Here is a 13,877-nt window from a genome sequence, read left to right as displayed (position 1 = left end):
TGGCCAGGGCAGCAGTCGAACATTTTCTGTATCCAGAAAGGCCCGTACAGGACCTGCAATATGCGGTCGTGCATTATCCTGCTGAAATGTAGGGTTTCGCAGAGATCGAATGAAGGGTAGAGCCACGGGTCGTAACACATCTGAAATGTAACGTCCATTGTTCAAAGTACCACAATGCGAACAAGAGGTGACCGAGACGCGTAGCCAATGGCACCCCATACCATCACGAAGGATGATACGCCAGTATGGCGATGACGAATACACGCTTCCAATGTGCGTTCACCGCGATGTCGTCAAACACGGATGAGACCATCACGATGCTGTAACAGAACCTGGATTCATTCGAAAAAATGACGTTTTGCCATTCGTGCCCCCAAGTTCGTCGTTGAGTACACCATCGCAGGCGCTCCTGTCTGTGATGCAGCGTGAAGGGTAACCGTAGGCATGGTCTCCGAGCTGATAGTCCATGCTGCTGCAAACGTCGTAGAGCTGTTCGTGCAGATGGTTGTCGTCTTGCAAACGTCCCCATCTGTTTATTCAGGGATCGAGACGTGGCTGCACGATCCGTTGCAGCCATGCGGATAAGATGCCTATCATCTCGATTGCTACTGATACGAGACCGTTGGGATCCAGCACGGCGTTCCGTATTACCCTCCTGAACCCACCGATTCCTTATTCTGCTAAGAGCCATTGGATCTCGACCAACCCGAGCAGCAATGTCACGATACGATAAACCGCAATCGCAATAGGCTAAAATCCGACCTTTATCAAAGTCGGAAACCTGATGGTACTCATTTCTCCTCCTTACACGAGGCATCACAACAACGTTTCACCAGACAACGTCGGTCCACTGCTGTGTGTGTGAGAAATCGGTTGGAAACTTTCCTCATGTCAGCACGTTGTAGGTGTCGCCACTGATGCCAACCTTGTGTGAATGCTCTTAAAAGCTAATCATTTGCATATCACAGCATCTTATTCCTGTTGGTTAAATGTCGCGTCTGTAGCACGTCATCTTCGTGGTGTAGCAATTTTAATGGCCAGTAGTGTATATGGAGCGTCGCCTCTACAACGAAATTGATAGAAATGTACGAGGCAGATGAAGCACTGGATAACTTGCGACACCCCTAACACAGAAAAATAAAGATGAAGCGATATATATATCTCTGCGGAGACTGTTAGCCTTGAAATACTGTCAGAATGTGCCCCCTAGGATATAAAGGAGAAAATCTACAACTTCTCATGAAATGAAAATATGTACTGTGGACTAAACAATTATTTCTCTTCAGATATTCCTCATGTAGTGCTTTATAAGTAGTTTTACACGTTTTCAGTATTATTTTCGTCATATGTGCACTCTGATATTAGAGTGCTACACCATAAACTAGAATACCCGTGGCTTTCTGCTGTTTGCAAAAAATCGCATATTTACGATAGGTCTGTCTTAAGATGTAGCATTTCTGATGGGTGTGTTCAGCTTCGTAATAGGAGGACCACTTTCTTGAGCACATATTGAAAGGTACTTTCGTCCATTCGCCAGTAATTTTCATGCGACGTTAAGTCTCGACTTGCAGCTCCCGTAACAGATATTGTTGCATGGTTCATCATCTCGCCGTATAATCCACCCACAGCTTCCTCCAAGTACGTTTCTTTTTTTCTTATCTTCTGCTCCTGTTCCAAATATACAATACGATGCAGCTGTCGTAGACGCAACTGCAGAGCAGTAATAAGCCGTCGTCGGCCATTCTGAAGAGCTATGATGCAAATATTTTTGACAAAGAAAATTTGATGGCAATGAATTACCCCTATTTGCGCCGCGCCAAATGTCTTTGTCAATAAAAATATGACGAATATTTGATCACATATCTTTGTCAAAGAAAATTTGGTAGTGTAGTACCGGCCTTACGTCCACACCTGTCGCTGCATGACGCAATTTCTTAGAGGTGAGCGCTGTCGCTATCACGGCCTATACTCCCAGAAGCGGGTGCGAAATATTGCCGATCTGTAGAGCGCTAGCTTGTTGATTCTGGCTTGCTCTTACCATTACTTAACTCAGGGCAACGTTCCTTGCTATTAACACCGAGTCTTCTACAGTCCACACTTCCTTTTCTTCAGATTCAGTCTATCTCGTAATGTTTATTTTAGCAGGTCCTAGTGTGTGAGTGGTTTCGATGCAGTGACACCTTCGCTTTCCCACTTATTTTGCTTTGGCAGTTTCTCCAGTGAAGTGTCGAAGAATATCCCCGAGATCGCACTATTTCCCGTCTGGTCCATTTTTGAAACCATATGCCTTGCCTTGTCGCTCTCCTTTCGTTGTGCCAGCTTTTATTATCAGAATCAACAGTTGGTTTATAATGTCTGCCTCATGATGGACACGTGATCTGTAGTTGACATTCGTGCAGGCAGCCATTTTCGGTTTTCTCCAGTCTTCGTGTTAGTAACAAGTGAGGTGGTGCAGAGGTAAAACACTGCACTCGCATCCGGAACGACAGCGGTCCTTATCCCTGTTCTCACATCTGGATTTAGATTTTTCCGTGGATTCCCTAAGCCACCTAAGAAAGCTTCCGGGACTGTTTCTTTCGGAGAAAAATAGACAAATTTCGGTTTCTGTCCTCTATACTTCTTTGTTCCCAGCTTGCAATCCTCCTCTAGTGATCTCGACGTTCACGGGAAGTTCAATCTTAATACTCCTCCTTCCTCACATCTTCCTTCTTGGTGAAAGACTTCATGCTTTCTGTAGTATCCTGTAAACGCGTGATTCATTAAATAATCGAACAGCCATGTATGAAACGGATTCACGCATCTGATTGCTTTACAAACGAATTAATATGTAAAATATTTAACGTTAAGCATGTAAGTGAGAAAAAGTTTCGAAAAGGTTTTGAAATTATCTTTCAAGTTTGCTACAAGTGCTCTTATCATGAAGACCTGGATGAATGTAACGTAATTAGTATTATATTAATATCTTCAGTTGCTAACGGGCGTTGACATATATCAACGGGGACAGGTGAAAATGTGTACACCGACCGGGACTCGAACCCGGATTCGCCTGCTTACATGGCAGACGCTCTATCCATCTGAGCTACCGAGGGCATAGAGGATAGCGCGATTGCAGGGACTCTCTCACGCACACCTCCCGCGAGACCCACATTCTCATCTTGTATGTCCACACACTACATTCGTAGTGTCCCACCCCAACACACTCATTACTAGTGGAAGACATACTTACCAAGATCCGTAAGAGTTCGGGGAATATGTGTGCATCCGCACAGAAGAAGAAGGTCATGGCCGGTGTTGCCAGAACTATATACTTACATGGATATAGTGTCTGTTCTTTCTGACATATCCGGAAGAACAGACACCATATCCATATAAGAATGTAACGTAGGTGATTTGTGATCCCTGTTAAGCTAAAGCTAGTATTTCTCGCATCTGAACGTTTATGACGTCACATCTCCTGAGCTATGCGCCGCACAATTATATAATTTTGTAGGTACTATCAGTGGTATACGTGGACACTGTCTGAAAACTGCATTGGGAATCAATCGATAGTAAAGAAATTATAAATTAAAACATCATGTTTCGTGATGAAGTTTTCCAGCATGAACAGTGAAAATATAATAAGCGAAAAACTTCTTTCCTGTCATCATTTTTCGGGAATTGTCGATGAGAAAAAGGTCTGTAAAGATTTAAAGTTCCGTGTAAAGTTTGCTGGACGTCGCTAGGTGCTCTCATACCGTATACAATGAGGGTCACCTAAAACTTGCATCGCAAATACTGCGGAAATGGAAAGTACTGTTGACGTGCGGTTGTCACAGAACGGATTGCTATTCAGGGGCTCGTACTGTTAGGCAGTCAACAGATTGTAATATACTTAAAAAGTGTATTTTTGTGTAAAGATACACTTTTTTAAACGGAACAGCGCAATAAAAGTAGGGTAAATTAGAATGTCTGTGGTGTTTGGTGTAGGAATCTAGTGCGAGTCGTTTAAGAGGTATCGCATTTTGAAAAATTCCCAAACTGACGCTTCTACAAAACCTGTGACAGCACACAAAAAAGACTAACACAAGAGCATACACTAGTTATGTGGATTCTCACCAGTAACGAGACAGTCGGGTATGGAACGATTGTTGCACATGTACTAACATTTCAACGGAAATTTCCGAGCAGGTTGCATAATACACTACTGGACATTAAAATTGCAACACCATGAAGATGACGCGCTACAGACGCGAAATTTAACCGACAGGAAGAAGACGCTGTGATATGCAAATGATTAGCTTTTCAGAGCATTCACACAAGGTTGGCCCCAGTGGCGACACCTACAACGTGGTGACATGAGGAACGTTTCCAACCGATTTCTCATACACAAACAGCAGTTGACCGGCATTGCCTGGTGAAACATTGTTGTGATGCCTCGTGTAAGGAGGAGAAATGCGGCAATCCGTCAGGGTGACCAATCAGCTATCGGGGCTAGGTGTCACGACACGAGTATAATCAGGGCAAGGTTGGATTTGGTTGCCCAAAGAAGCAGACCGTGTGCTGCCAAGAATGAGTTGGCGCGTTTGCGTCGAGCAAAAACACTCCCTCGACAGTTTCCAACGACAGCTTTTCGAAATCTTGATAAGAGATTTCGATAGTACACTCCCGTAACGGTTTGCCCCTTACGAGCATAATGTTAGCACCGTACCATAGAAGTCTCCAAAAACATCCACAATTTCATTTTCCGATTATGGTTGGTTCTTCGCCTTTGTCAGCGATGGTGAGTCCTCTAGTTTCCACTTTCCTTTGTCTAGCGGACAAAGTGAAAAGCGAGCAGTAAGAATAAAATTTATTGTTCACCAACGGACGGCATGTAGACATCTGTTCAAGGCGCTAGGCAATTTAACTGAGACGTCACAATACGTACAGGGTGTTTCAAAAATACACCGATAAACTTCGAGAGGATATAGAAGGTGTTTGGAGGAACAAAATGAGGATAGAAACAAGTCTCCGAAAACGTTATCCAACAATGCTAAAGAGCATCGAAGTTAATAGCATCGGCGCCTGTATATGTATGTATAAACGGCGTGCTTCCGTGATGATGTTACAAACTTTCAGAGATGATGGAGAAGGATAAATATATTAATCTGAGGTAAGGAACAAAGGAGTCGAAAGTTATAAGCGGAAACAGTTGTGACAGCTCTGACAGTGGAATGCATGTATATGTAATGGTGTTGCTAAGATTGTAGGGTAGGCACCATTTGGAGTTGGTATTATGGATCAAAACAAGAAAAAACGGTCCAGCAAAGATCGGCTCTAAAATGCTTACCCCCCCCCCCCCCCCCCACCCCTGCACCATGGACAGTGAGGAGGATTGCATGCCTCAGCGATGCAGATGGCCGTAGCGTAGGTGCAACCACAATGGAGGGGTCTCTGTTGAGAGGCCAGACAAACCCATGGCATTTGAACGGAATAGACACTATCTTGAAAGGAGGATATGAGATGAACATCAACAAAAGCAAAACGAGGATAATAGAATGTAGTCGAGTTAAATTAGGTGATGCTGAGGAAATTAGAATATGAATTGAGGCATTTAAAGTAGAAAATGAATTTCGCTTTTTGGGAAGCAAGATAACTGAAGATGGTCGAAGTAGGGAAGATATAAAATGCAGACTGGCAATGGCAAGAAAAGCGTTTCTGAAGAACAGAAATTTGTTAGCGTCGAGTATAGATTTAAGTGTCAGGAAGTCATTTCTGAAAGTATTTGTATGGAGTGTAGCCATGTATGGAAGTGAAACATGGACGACAAATAGTTTATGCAAGAAGAGAATAGAAGATTTTGAAAAGTGGTGCTACAGAAGGATGCTGAAGACTAGATGGGTAGATCACGTAACTGATGAGGAGGTACTGAACAGAACTGGGGAGAAGAGAAATTTGTGGCACAACCTGACCTCAAGAAGGGATCTGTTGGTAGGACACATTGTGAGACATCAAGGTATCACCAGTTTAGTACTGGAGGGATGCGTGTGGGGTAAAAATCGTAGAAGGAGTTCAAGAGATGAATACAGTAAGTAGATCAGAGGGATTTCGGACTGAAGACCACAACAACAACAAGATATATGAACACTTGTTCAAATGCCGGCCACTATGGCCGAGCGGTTCTAGTCGCTTCAGTAAGGAACCGCGCGACTGCTACAGTCGCAGGTTCGAATCCTGTCCCGGGCATGGATGTGTGTGATGTCCTTAGGTTAGTTAGGTTTAAGTAGTTTTAAGTTCTAGGGGACTGATGACCACAGATGTTAAGTCCCATAGTGCTCAGAGCCATTTTTAACTTTTTCAATAGAGGAGATATGTTTCACAGTACTGAAGATGAACAACTTTTCGTTCCTTTTAACGTATGGCTTTAGAGGCCACGGAAGTTTGTAACATTATAACGGAGTCATACAGGTGGTGGCGACCATATCTTCGACGGTCTGTTGTGTCGTTGGATGATGTTTCCAGACACGGGTTCCTAGCCTCATTTTGTTCCTGTAGAGAACTTCTGCATCCTCTCGAAGTCTGTCGGTGTAATTTTGAACCACCTTGTATATTCGCTACTAAAAGTCATCATTAATAATCCATCCCAGTTTGAGAAGAATAGCGAGGTACATACCTACAAAACTAGTGGCAAAAATGACCTTCATTACCCGCTGTTTAAACTGTCAGTGGCTCAGACAGCCGTTCAGTACGTAGCAACAAAAATTTTTTATCATTTTGCCATTAACATAAAATATCTGACAGGTAGCGAAACAAGTTTTAAATCTAATTGAAAATCATTTCTCCTGTACAACTCCTTATATTTCATTGACGAATTTCTACTTACAAACTGGTAGCCAGTAAAGAAAAAATTCAGTTTCATGAGTAAGATAACAATAATAATATGTTTATTAATCTTAACACTAATCATGTGTAAATATCCTGTAAACTGATTCGGTCCACATCATTACGATACAAGTCTTATTCAAATCATGTACGCAACATGTAACTAACTAAACCCAGGACTTGTCCACGGTGATAGGCGGCTAAAGATCTAGATCTACACCTAACGGTGTGTGGCGAAGGGTACTCTGGTACAACTTATTGATCTCCTCCCCCCTGCCTTCCCTGTTCCACTCGAGAACGGCGCATAAGAAGAATGGCTGCCGTAAGCCTCTGTATTAGCTCTTAATTTCTCACACTTTTTTTTGTCCTGATCTTACCGGAAAGCGTTCTCACGGAATTTCAATAGCAAACCTACCGGTGAAGCACCACGCGTCTCTTGTAACGTTTGGCAATGGAGTTTGATGAGCATCTCTGTAACGGCCTCGCGCCGATTGAACGATCCCGTGACGAAAGCGCCGCTTCTCGTTGAATCTTCTCTCTCTCTCTCTTCTATCAGTCCCGCTTGCTAAGGATCCCTTATTGATGAACAAAACTCAAGTACTGGTCCAATAAGCCTCTTATAAACCACTTCCTTCGTGGATCAATTACTTTTCTTTAAGATTCTTGCTGTGAATCTCAGTCTGGCATCAGTTTTAAACACCGGAAGCGTATTCACCAACCAACCGCTGGCCATACGATGGTACTCTGGTATAATGGTACTCCGTTGTAGACTTTCAGTGCCAGCCGGTGTGGCCGAGCGGTTCTAGGCGCTTCAGTCTGGATTGTTGCACCGTTGTTTTCCCTTCAAACGCAGAAAACAAATTACCTGACGACACCCTACTTTCTCTTCACAGTGCTACGGTACAGTAGCGCGGGGATTTATATGTGTACAAGAACTGCAGAAATATACATATAAAAATTAATTACATTATTTTGTCGAGGAGTTAATTAAAACCTTATGATTGCCCTCACAGCTGCTATATTCTCGGCCTTCTTTCCACTATTTTAAGTGACAACAAAACATGCTCAGATATCTTTGTTTACTAATTTGGCACTATACGTCATTTCTTACATATCGTATTTCGTTATCAAAAACAAATTAACTTCAGTCTTCACTTTCCTTCTCCAGACTTCGCAAACGTTCTCGTTTCTTCGCGTTAGTCCACAAGCATACTGAACATTTTGCGAAAGCTACCTCCTTTCTAACTAAATTGTGGTTTGTCCTATTTAGCGAAATAGTGAACGGTTGTTCTTGTATTCTATATTCAAGATTCCTGGGCAAGGACCAGGGAGAAAGGTCTCGTGCCTGGGAAGCGCCTGCACGGAGCTGCAACCCGGCAGCCACTATTCGGCCCCACCAGTAGGAGAGGCTTGGACGACAGCGGGCGGCAGCAGCGATTGCGACTGCAGCGCCCCAGGCGGCCGGTGCAGGAAACGGCGGCTTGCAGTAGCGGCAACGACGTGCACCTCATTCGACGCATAGCAGCCGCCTACAGCAGCCACTTGTTGCAGCCAATTGGGGAGACCTGCGCCAGGCCAACGCAGATTCCAGGGCGTACGAAGAGCTGCGAACACAGCCGCGGTCCGTGCTCCTGCAGCTATAGTTGAGGTAGGTTGTGGCAAGAGTTGCCACCGGGTCACGGTCGCGCCGCGCCGCGCCCTCGCTGCGAATCTTGTATCGGTTTTCTGAACCGCCCTGCAAACTCGCACTGCTGCGCGCCTTTGCGTTGTGAGATGTCGTTCGTTATAATCACCGTACTGCATAAGTGTAATAATGTTGTTGAGGTAAAACTAATCAGATATGCAAGTTTTAAATCGCAAGTTAATGTAAATCTTATTTTTCCTTTTTAAAGCCAAAGTGTTTCGGAGCTACAGCTCCTGTTTTCAGTGACTGTCACTGATGGTTTTAGGCATTCCATTTGCTTCAGTTTATACTCTCGCAGTAAATGAACGACTATGTTCAGCGCTGATGGTATTGCAAGAAAAGCGTGTCAGACGAATTGACTAACAAATACGGTGTTAATGCAAAGCCTGTTTGCTTTCGTCTTGGGAACTTCGTCCGACAAATTTCTTTAATTTTTTTTATATAAACAGAATTTGGCCACAAAATGTACATCTGCATCACTCAAAAACATAATCATTCGCTTAAAAATCTCAAATGGTGTTGTAGCCCTGAAACTAGTTCCATTTAAATAGGTAAAATATTGTGCGTGTCTGTTTAAAATGTCGTGTTACTAGCACAAAATTCCTTGACGTGTAAGCTGCAGTGAAAGATAGCTCTTAATGTGACACATTACAGTTTTTAAACTATATTTCCTTCCAGTACTTGGCCCTAATTAATTCTTTCTGCTGTGGCTTTAGAAATGCCCCGTGTTTAACGAAACGCTAAAGCAGATTTACTGTGGACCGAAAAAATTAGACGTCCGTTTTACCTCATAATTCACTAAAACAAGGAACAGTATTTGTTCTTCAGGGCGAGAACTCGTGCCATATCCAGATATGTTAAGATCTACAAAGCTTTCATTGAATTATAATTTTAGTACTGAACTCTCTCTCTCTCTGTCTGTCTCTCTTGCTCGTTCTTCTTCGCTGATCTTGAAACACTGTATCTGTTTTCTTATTTTTGTTTCTGCTGTTTTTCCTTCTTTTCAAAGGTCACTGTTTAACACAAGTGATACCACATGATAAACTGAACTTTCTTAGTCATTCAGCGGTGGTCGTTGTTTCGTGTAACAATCTCTATATTCCCTGTAAGTGTTTTCTTTTAGAAATATTTTTTGTGGTTTAACAACCTTTTATGTGAATACCGCTACCCAATACTGAAATAAATTATTTCTCACGTAAGAAAATCACACATCTTGAATTTTCATCGGACAGAGGAATTACAATATCACTTACCAAACGCGGCTGACTCCCAGACTATTATTCAGAGCAAATGAGCCTGACTCCATGTAGATAAGTTCGTACACATTATTTCTCACGTAAGAAAATCACACATCTTGAATTTTCATCGGACAGAGGAATTACAATATCACTTACCAAACGCGGCTGACTCCCAAACTATTATTCAGAGCGCAAATGAGCCTGACTGCATGTAGATAAGTTCGTACACAGGTTAGCAAATTGTAAAAATGAATTTTCATTCCGAAGTAATTTTCACGTAGCTTAGTAGCTGTCTTTAATCCAAATGCGCATATGGATCAACATTGTGTATAACAACACTGTTTACTCATTTTTGTATTTTACTTATATTTTGAAACTATTGTCTATTTATTCGACCTTTATCACGTGATATCACATGCATCTTGACGAGGACCTTAACATCAAAAGCGATTGTTAAATGTAAAGTGGAACATTCACAATATCGGGTTTCCCGTTGATAAATACGAAATTATTCCCCCAAGGAGCGACGAAAATGTACTTCAACGATATAAATGTGAACAGTTCGTTCATTCTACGACAGGAATACGTGTAAGAGCATCCTTATAGAAAATTAGTTTGGGCGTGTCTTACGTCTGAAAAATTAACACACATGGTCAGACGGAGTATGAACGCCTAGAGTGCTGGTTTTCGAGACGGAGATGTGAACCATACTCAGATCGAAACTACTCGTCGTCCCATGATTCGGGAAAACGGCCATCCTGAGAGTGGCTTTCAAGCGGTTTTGCACAGCCCTTTAGATGCGTGCCGAACCGTCAGTCTACGAGCCTGCTAACAAAACATGTGCATCTTTACCCCAGAGACTACGTTACAGTTTCTGGTGGAGGGTACTTTGTGCACACTGCCACTTCCTCCCTTTCCCGTTCCAATCGCTTATCCCCGAGAAGTACGATTGCAAGACTCCGCATGAGAACGAATCTCTCTGATGTTGTCTAATGGTCTTTTCGTGAGATATCCGTAGGAGGCAGCACTGTATTGCTTGACTCTTCTAGGAAAGTACGCTCTCGGAACTTTTACTAGTAGACCACACCGCGATGCAGTTGGCTAAATGTCTCTGGAGTTGGCTGAATATCTCTGTGACGTTTTCGCGCTTACTAAATGAACCTATAACGAAGCGTGCAGTTCTTCGTTGGATCTTCTCTACTTCCTCTATCAGTCCTATGTAATATAGATCCCAGATGACGAGCAATATTTAAGTGTTGGTCGAACAATACTCCCTTTGTTGATCTACTACGTTTCCTGCGTATTCTTCCAACGTATCTCAGCCGCATCTAATTCTGTGTGGTCATTTCATATCATAGCTTATGGAAGTAGTTGCTTACAGTGGTTGTTCTTCGGGTATGTAATATACAGTAAAGGTGTTTTCTGTGTATGTTACCTAGTATGCTAGGTATGTTTACGTTAGGGCTCAACTGCCACTCCCTGCAACTGTCTATCATCTGTAGGTCTTCCTGCATTTCACTCCAATCCTTCAGCGTTGCGATTCCTCTGTATACAACAGCATCGTCCGCGAAAAGCCTCATGGAACTTCTGACGTTACCCGCTAGGTCAATCATATACCGGGTGTTAAGGATACAGGTTCAGATATTGTGATCATTGGTACCTAAATACGTACCCACTTGAATGTGTAAGTTGGTTTTAGGGTTTCGTACTTAAGTCGGTAAACACGGAATCCTTACAGGATCACTTTGTTGTACGTCTGTCTGTCTTTTCAAAACGCTTTTTCGTAGACGTATCAAATTGAAATTCATGACACATATTAACGTCTATGCTACCTTGGCGATGTAAAAAAGTGACGCTTGTAACTCAGTACAGTCAAACGATATGGCCATGTCACATATTTAGATACTCGAAACCTTACTCACTAAACCTACAGTGTATTTCCCGCTGGTCTAGTCATGAAATTTGCCGAGAAGCAAGACTTCACACTACAATCGAAGGAAAAAAATTAAAAACATAATCTGTAATTATATCACACGAAAAAATATTTCTTTTGCCATTTGTTATCCGACTTCAAACTTGAAGTTAAAACATTCTCGAAAGTCTTGGAATCCCTGGGACCAAAATCTTGCCAGTAGCAATGTCGTAACAGGCAAAAATCATCGGGATTTGCGATTCCCGGAATGGAAGGATTGCCTATATACATAATTACGTTTGTACAGAACACCCAAGTGCGCGAGTTCTAAAAGGACCTTGGCAAATTTATTTTCTGCTTCTAACAGTCTTCCCGCAAACACTTCTCGTAATTTAGTACCTGATGTTCTCTGCACAACCGCAACTGCATCAGTAGTAGACTGTGCCTGTCAGTACAGACTAACCGTCTTGTGTCTACACGTCCACACTTCATCACCTAAGCTGCTGCTCAGGGGAAAATAAGGATTGATAATGGCTTGCTCTTGCCTCGTGTATCCAGAGGTATTAACCAGCCTAAAAACATACTAGATATGGAGAAGGGATCTGTTCTTTCGGACATGTCCCGAAAGAACAGATACCATCTCCATATGTAGTTAAGGTTAACTGGCCATTGATCTTCTTCTTCTGTGCGGAAGCACATGCATTGCCCGAACTCTTACGGGGCTCTGTCAGATTGTCTGCCGCGAGTAATGAGTGTAGTGGGCAGGGGCACTAGAATGTAGTATGTGGACATTATGTTGGGAATGTGGGTCTCACGTGGAGCGTGCAAGAGATAAATCACTGCAGTCGCTCTATCCTCTGTGCCCTCGGTGGCTAAGATGGATAGAGCGTCTGCCATGTAAGCAGCAGATCCCGGGTTCGAGTCCCGGTCGGGACACACATTTTCAACTATCTCCGTTGATGTATATCAACGCCTGTCGACAGTGTAGGATCTTGATTTAATTATCATTTCTAAAAACATACTACTCCTAATAGCTGTAAGTATTAGTCTGTAAATGAAGTAAATACTGATGTACTGTTGTTCAGTACGCTGCCCTCAGTCACCAATAAAAATATTTGCACTTATGCCCCTAACATCGTGTATATTGTGAAAAGTAACGGTCCCATAACAGTCCCTTGGGGGACACCCGAAGTTACTATGACGTCTGGAGATTTCTCTCCGTTCAGAACGACACTCGGACGAGACACTCAAGAATACTGATTACGCGTCTAGGATCTATATCTAACATGAGTAACAGGGGTGTACTGAACGCACACTAGAACGCGAATGGTCACAGGGTTGTTTCTTGTTTGGGAGAGCGTCTCGAGAATACTGAAAATTCTGGATTGGCAGATCCCTGAAGACGGACACCAAATTTACATTGAAAGCCTGCTTACAAAGTGTAAGGAACCAGCACCGAGTAAAGAATCTAGCAGTGTAATACAGTCCACTAGGCACGAGCCCTTAGGGACCGCAAAGACCAGATTAGACTTGCTGCAGGATGCACAGAGGCGTTTAAGTGGCCTTCTTTGCGCGCTCCATACGCAAAAGGAACGGCGACAATCTCAATATTTCGTAGAATAGTAAGTACACTCTGCCACGCGATGCGCAATGGTTTGAAGAGTACCGCTTCATGATCATGTCACGCTAGCTGTTAAAGCACACAGAATGAAGTTTAAACGATTTACAGACGGTTCTTCTTTGAAAAATAATTTTCTTTCATAACATTTATTGTTAAAATGACAAAAGATAAATGTTATTTAGTTTTGTGGGTGATCTTTTATAACAATCTTTTTTTTTATGGAATGATAAGCAATTCTCAATGCATCGCGAGCGCTATCTATAACTCTGTCTTAGACAAAAGATTATTATCTACACTGATGACAAACACTTCTTACAGAATGTGCTTCCTCTCCCCACCATCACTTGCTTCACCCACACTCTTCAATCCCTGTTTAAAATCAACCAAGTTAAAATGTGTGCACTATATATACTGTTTGCAAATCACTTGATTGTTGGACTCCTTACTTTCAGAACTGGCCGTAGCTGGAAGAGTCCAAGCTTCCAACGCAATATGTCTGATGACAGCCAGTAATTATTATTATTATTATTACTATTGTTATTATATTGTGTAGGTCATACAGCAGCGCAGCAGCTATTGCAT

The 13,877-nt window shown here is 42.6% G+C and overlaps 2 protein-coding genes across 2 annotated transcripts in view; one reads left to right on the top strand and one right to left on the bottom strand.

The window, feature by feature from the left end:
* Nucleotides 1-13,877, bottom strand: part of LOC126162316 (uncharacterized) — a 716,875-nt gene that overhangs the window by 206,662 nt on the left and 496,336 nt on the right. The window lies entirely within an intron of this gene.
* The window catches only part of LOC126162314 (uncharacterized), a 141,572-nt gene continuing 136,057 nt past the window's right edge, over nucleotides 8,363-13,877 (top strand). Inside the window, exon 1 of the mRNA XM_049918739.1 lies at nucleotides 8,363-8,488. The gene's annotated coding sequence lies outside the window, so the exon portion shown is untranslated. The remainder of the gene's footprint in view (nucleotides 8,489-13,877) is intronic.

This window comes from Schistocerca cancellata, chromosome 2 (genome assembly GCF_023864275.1).
Source record: "Schistocerca cancellata isolate TAMUIC-IGC-003103 chromosome 2, iqSchCanc2.1, whole genome shotgun sequence".
Classification (NCBI taxonomy): Eukaryota; Metazoa; Arthropoda; class Insecta; order Orthoptera; family Acrididae; genus Schistocerca; species Schistocerca cancellata.
This window is presented reverse-complemented; position numbering and strand designations above follow the sequence as displayed.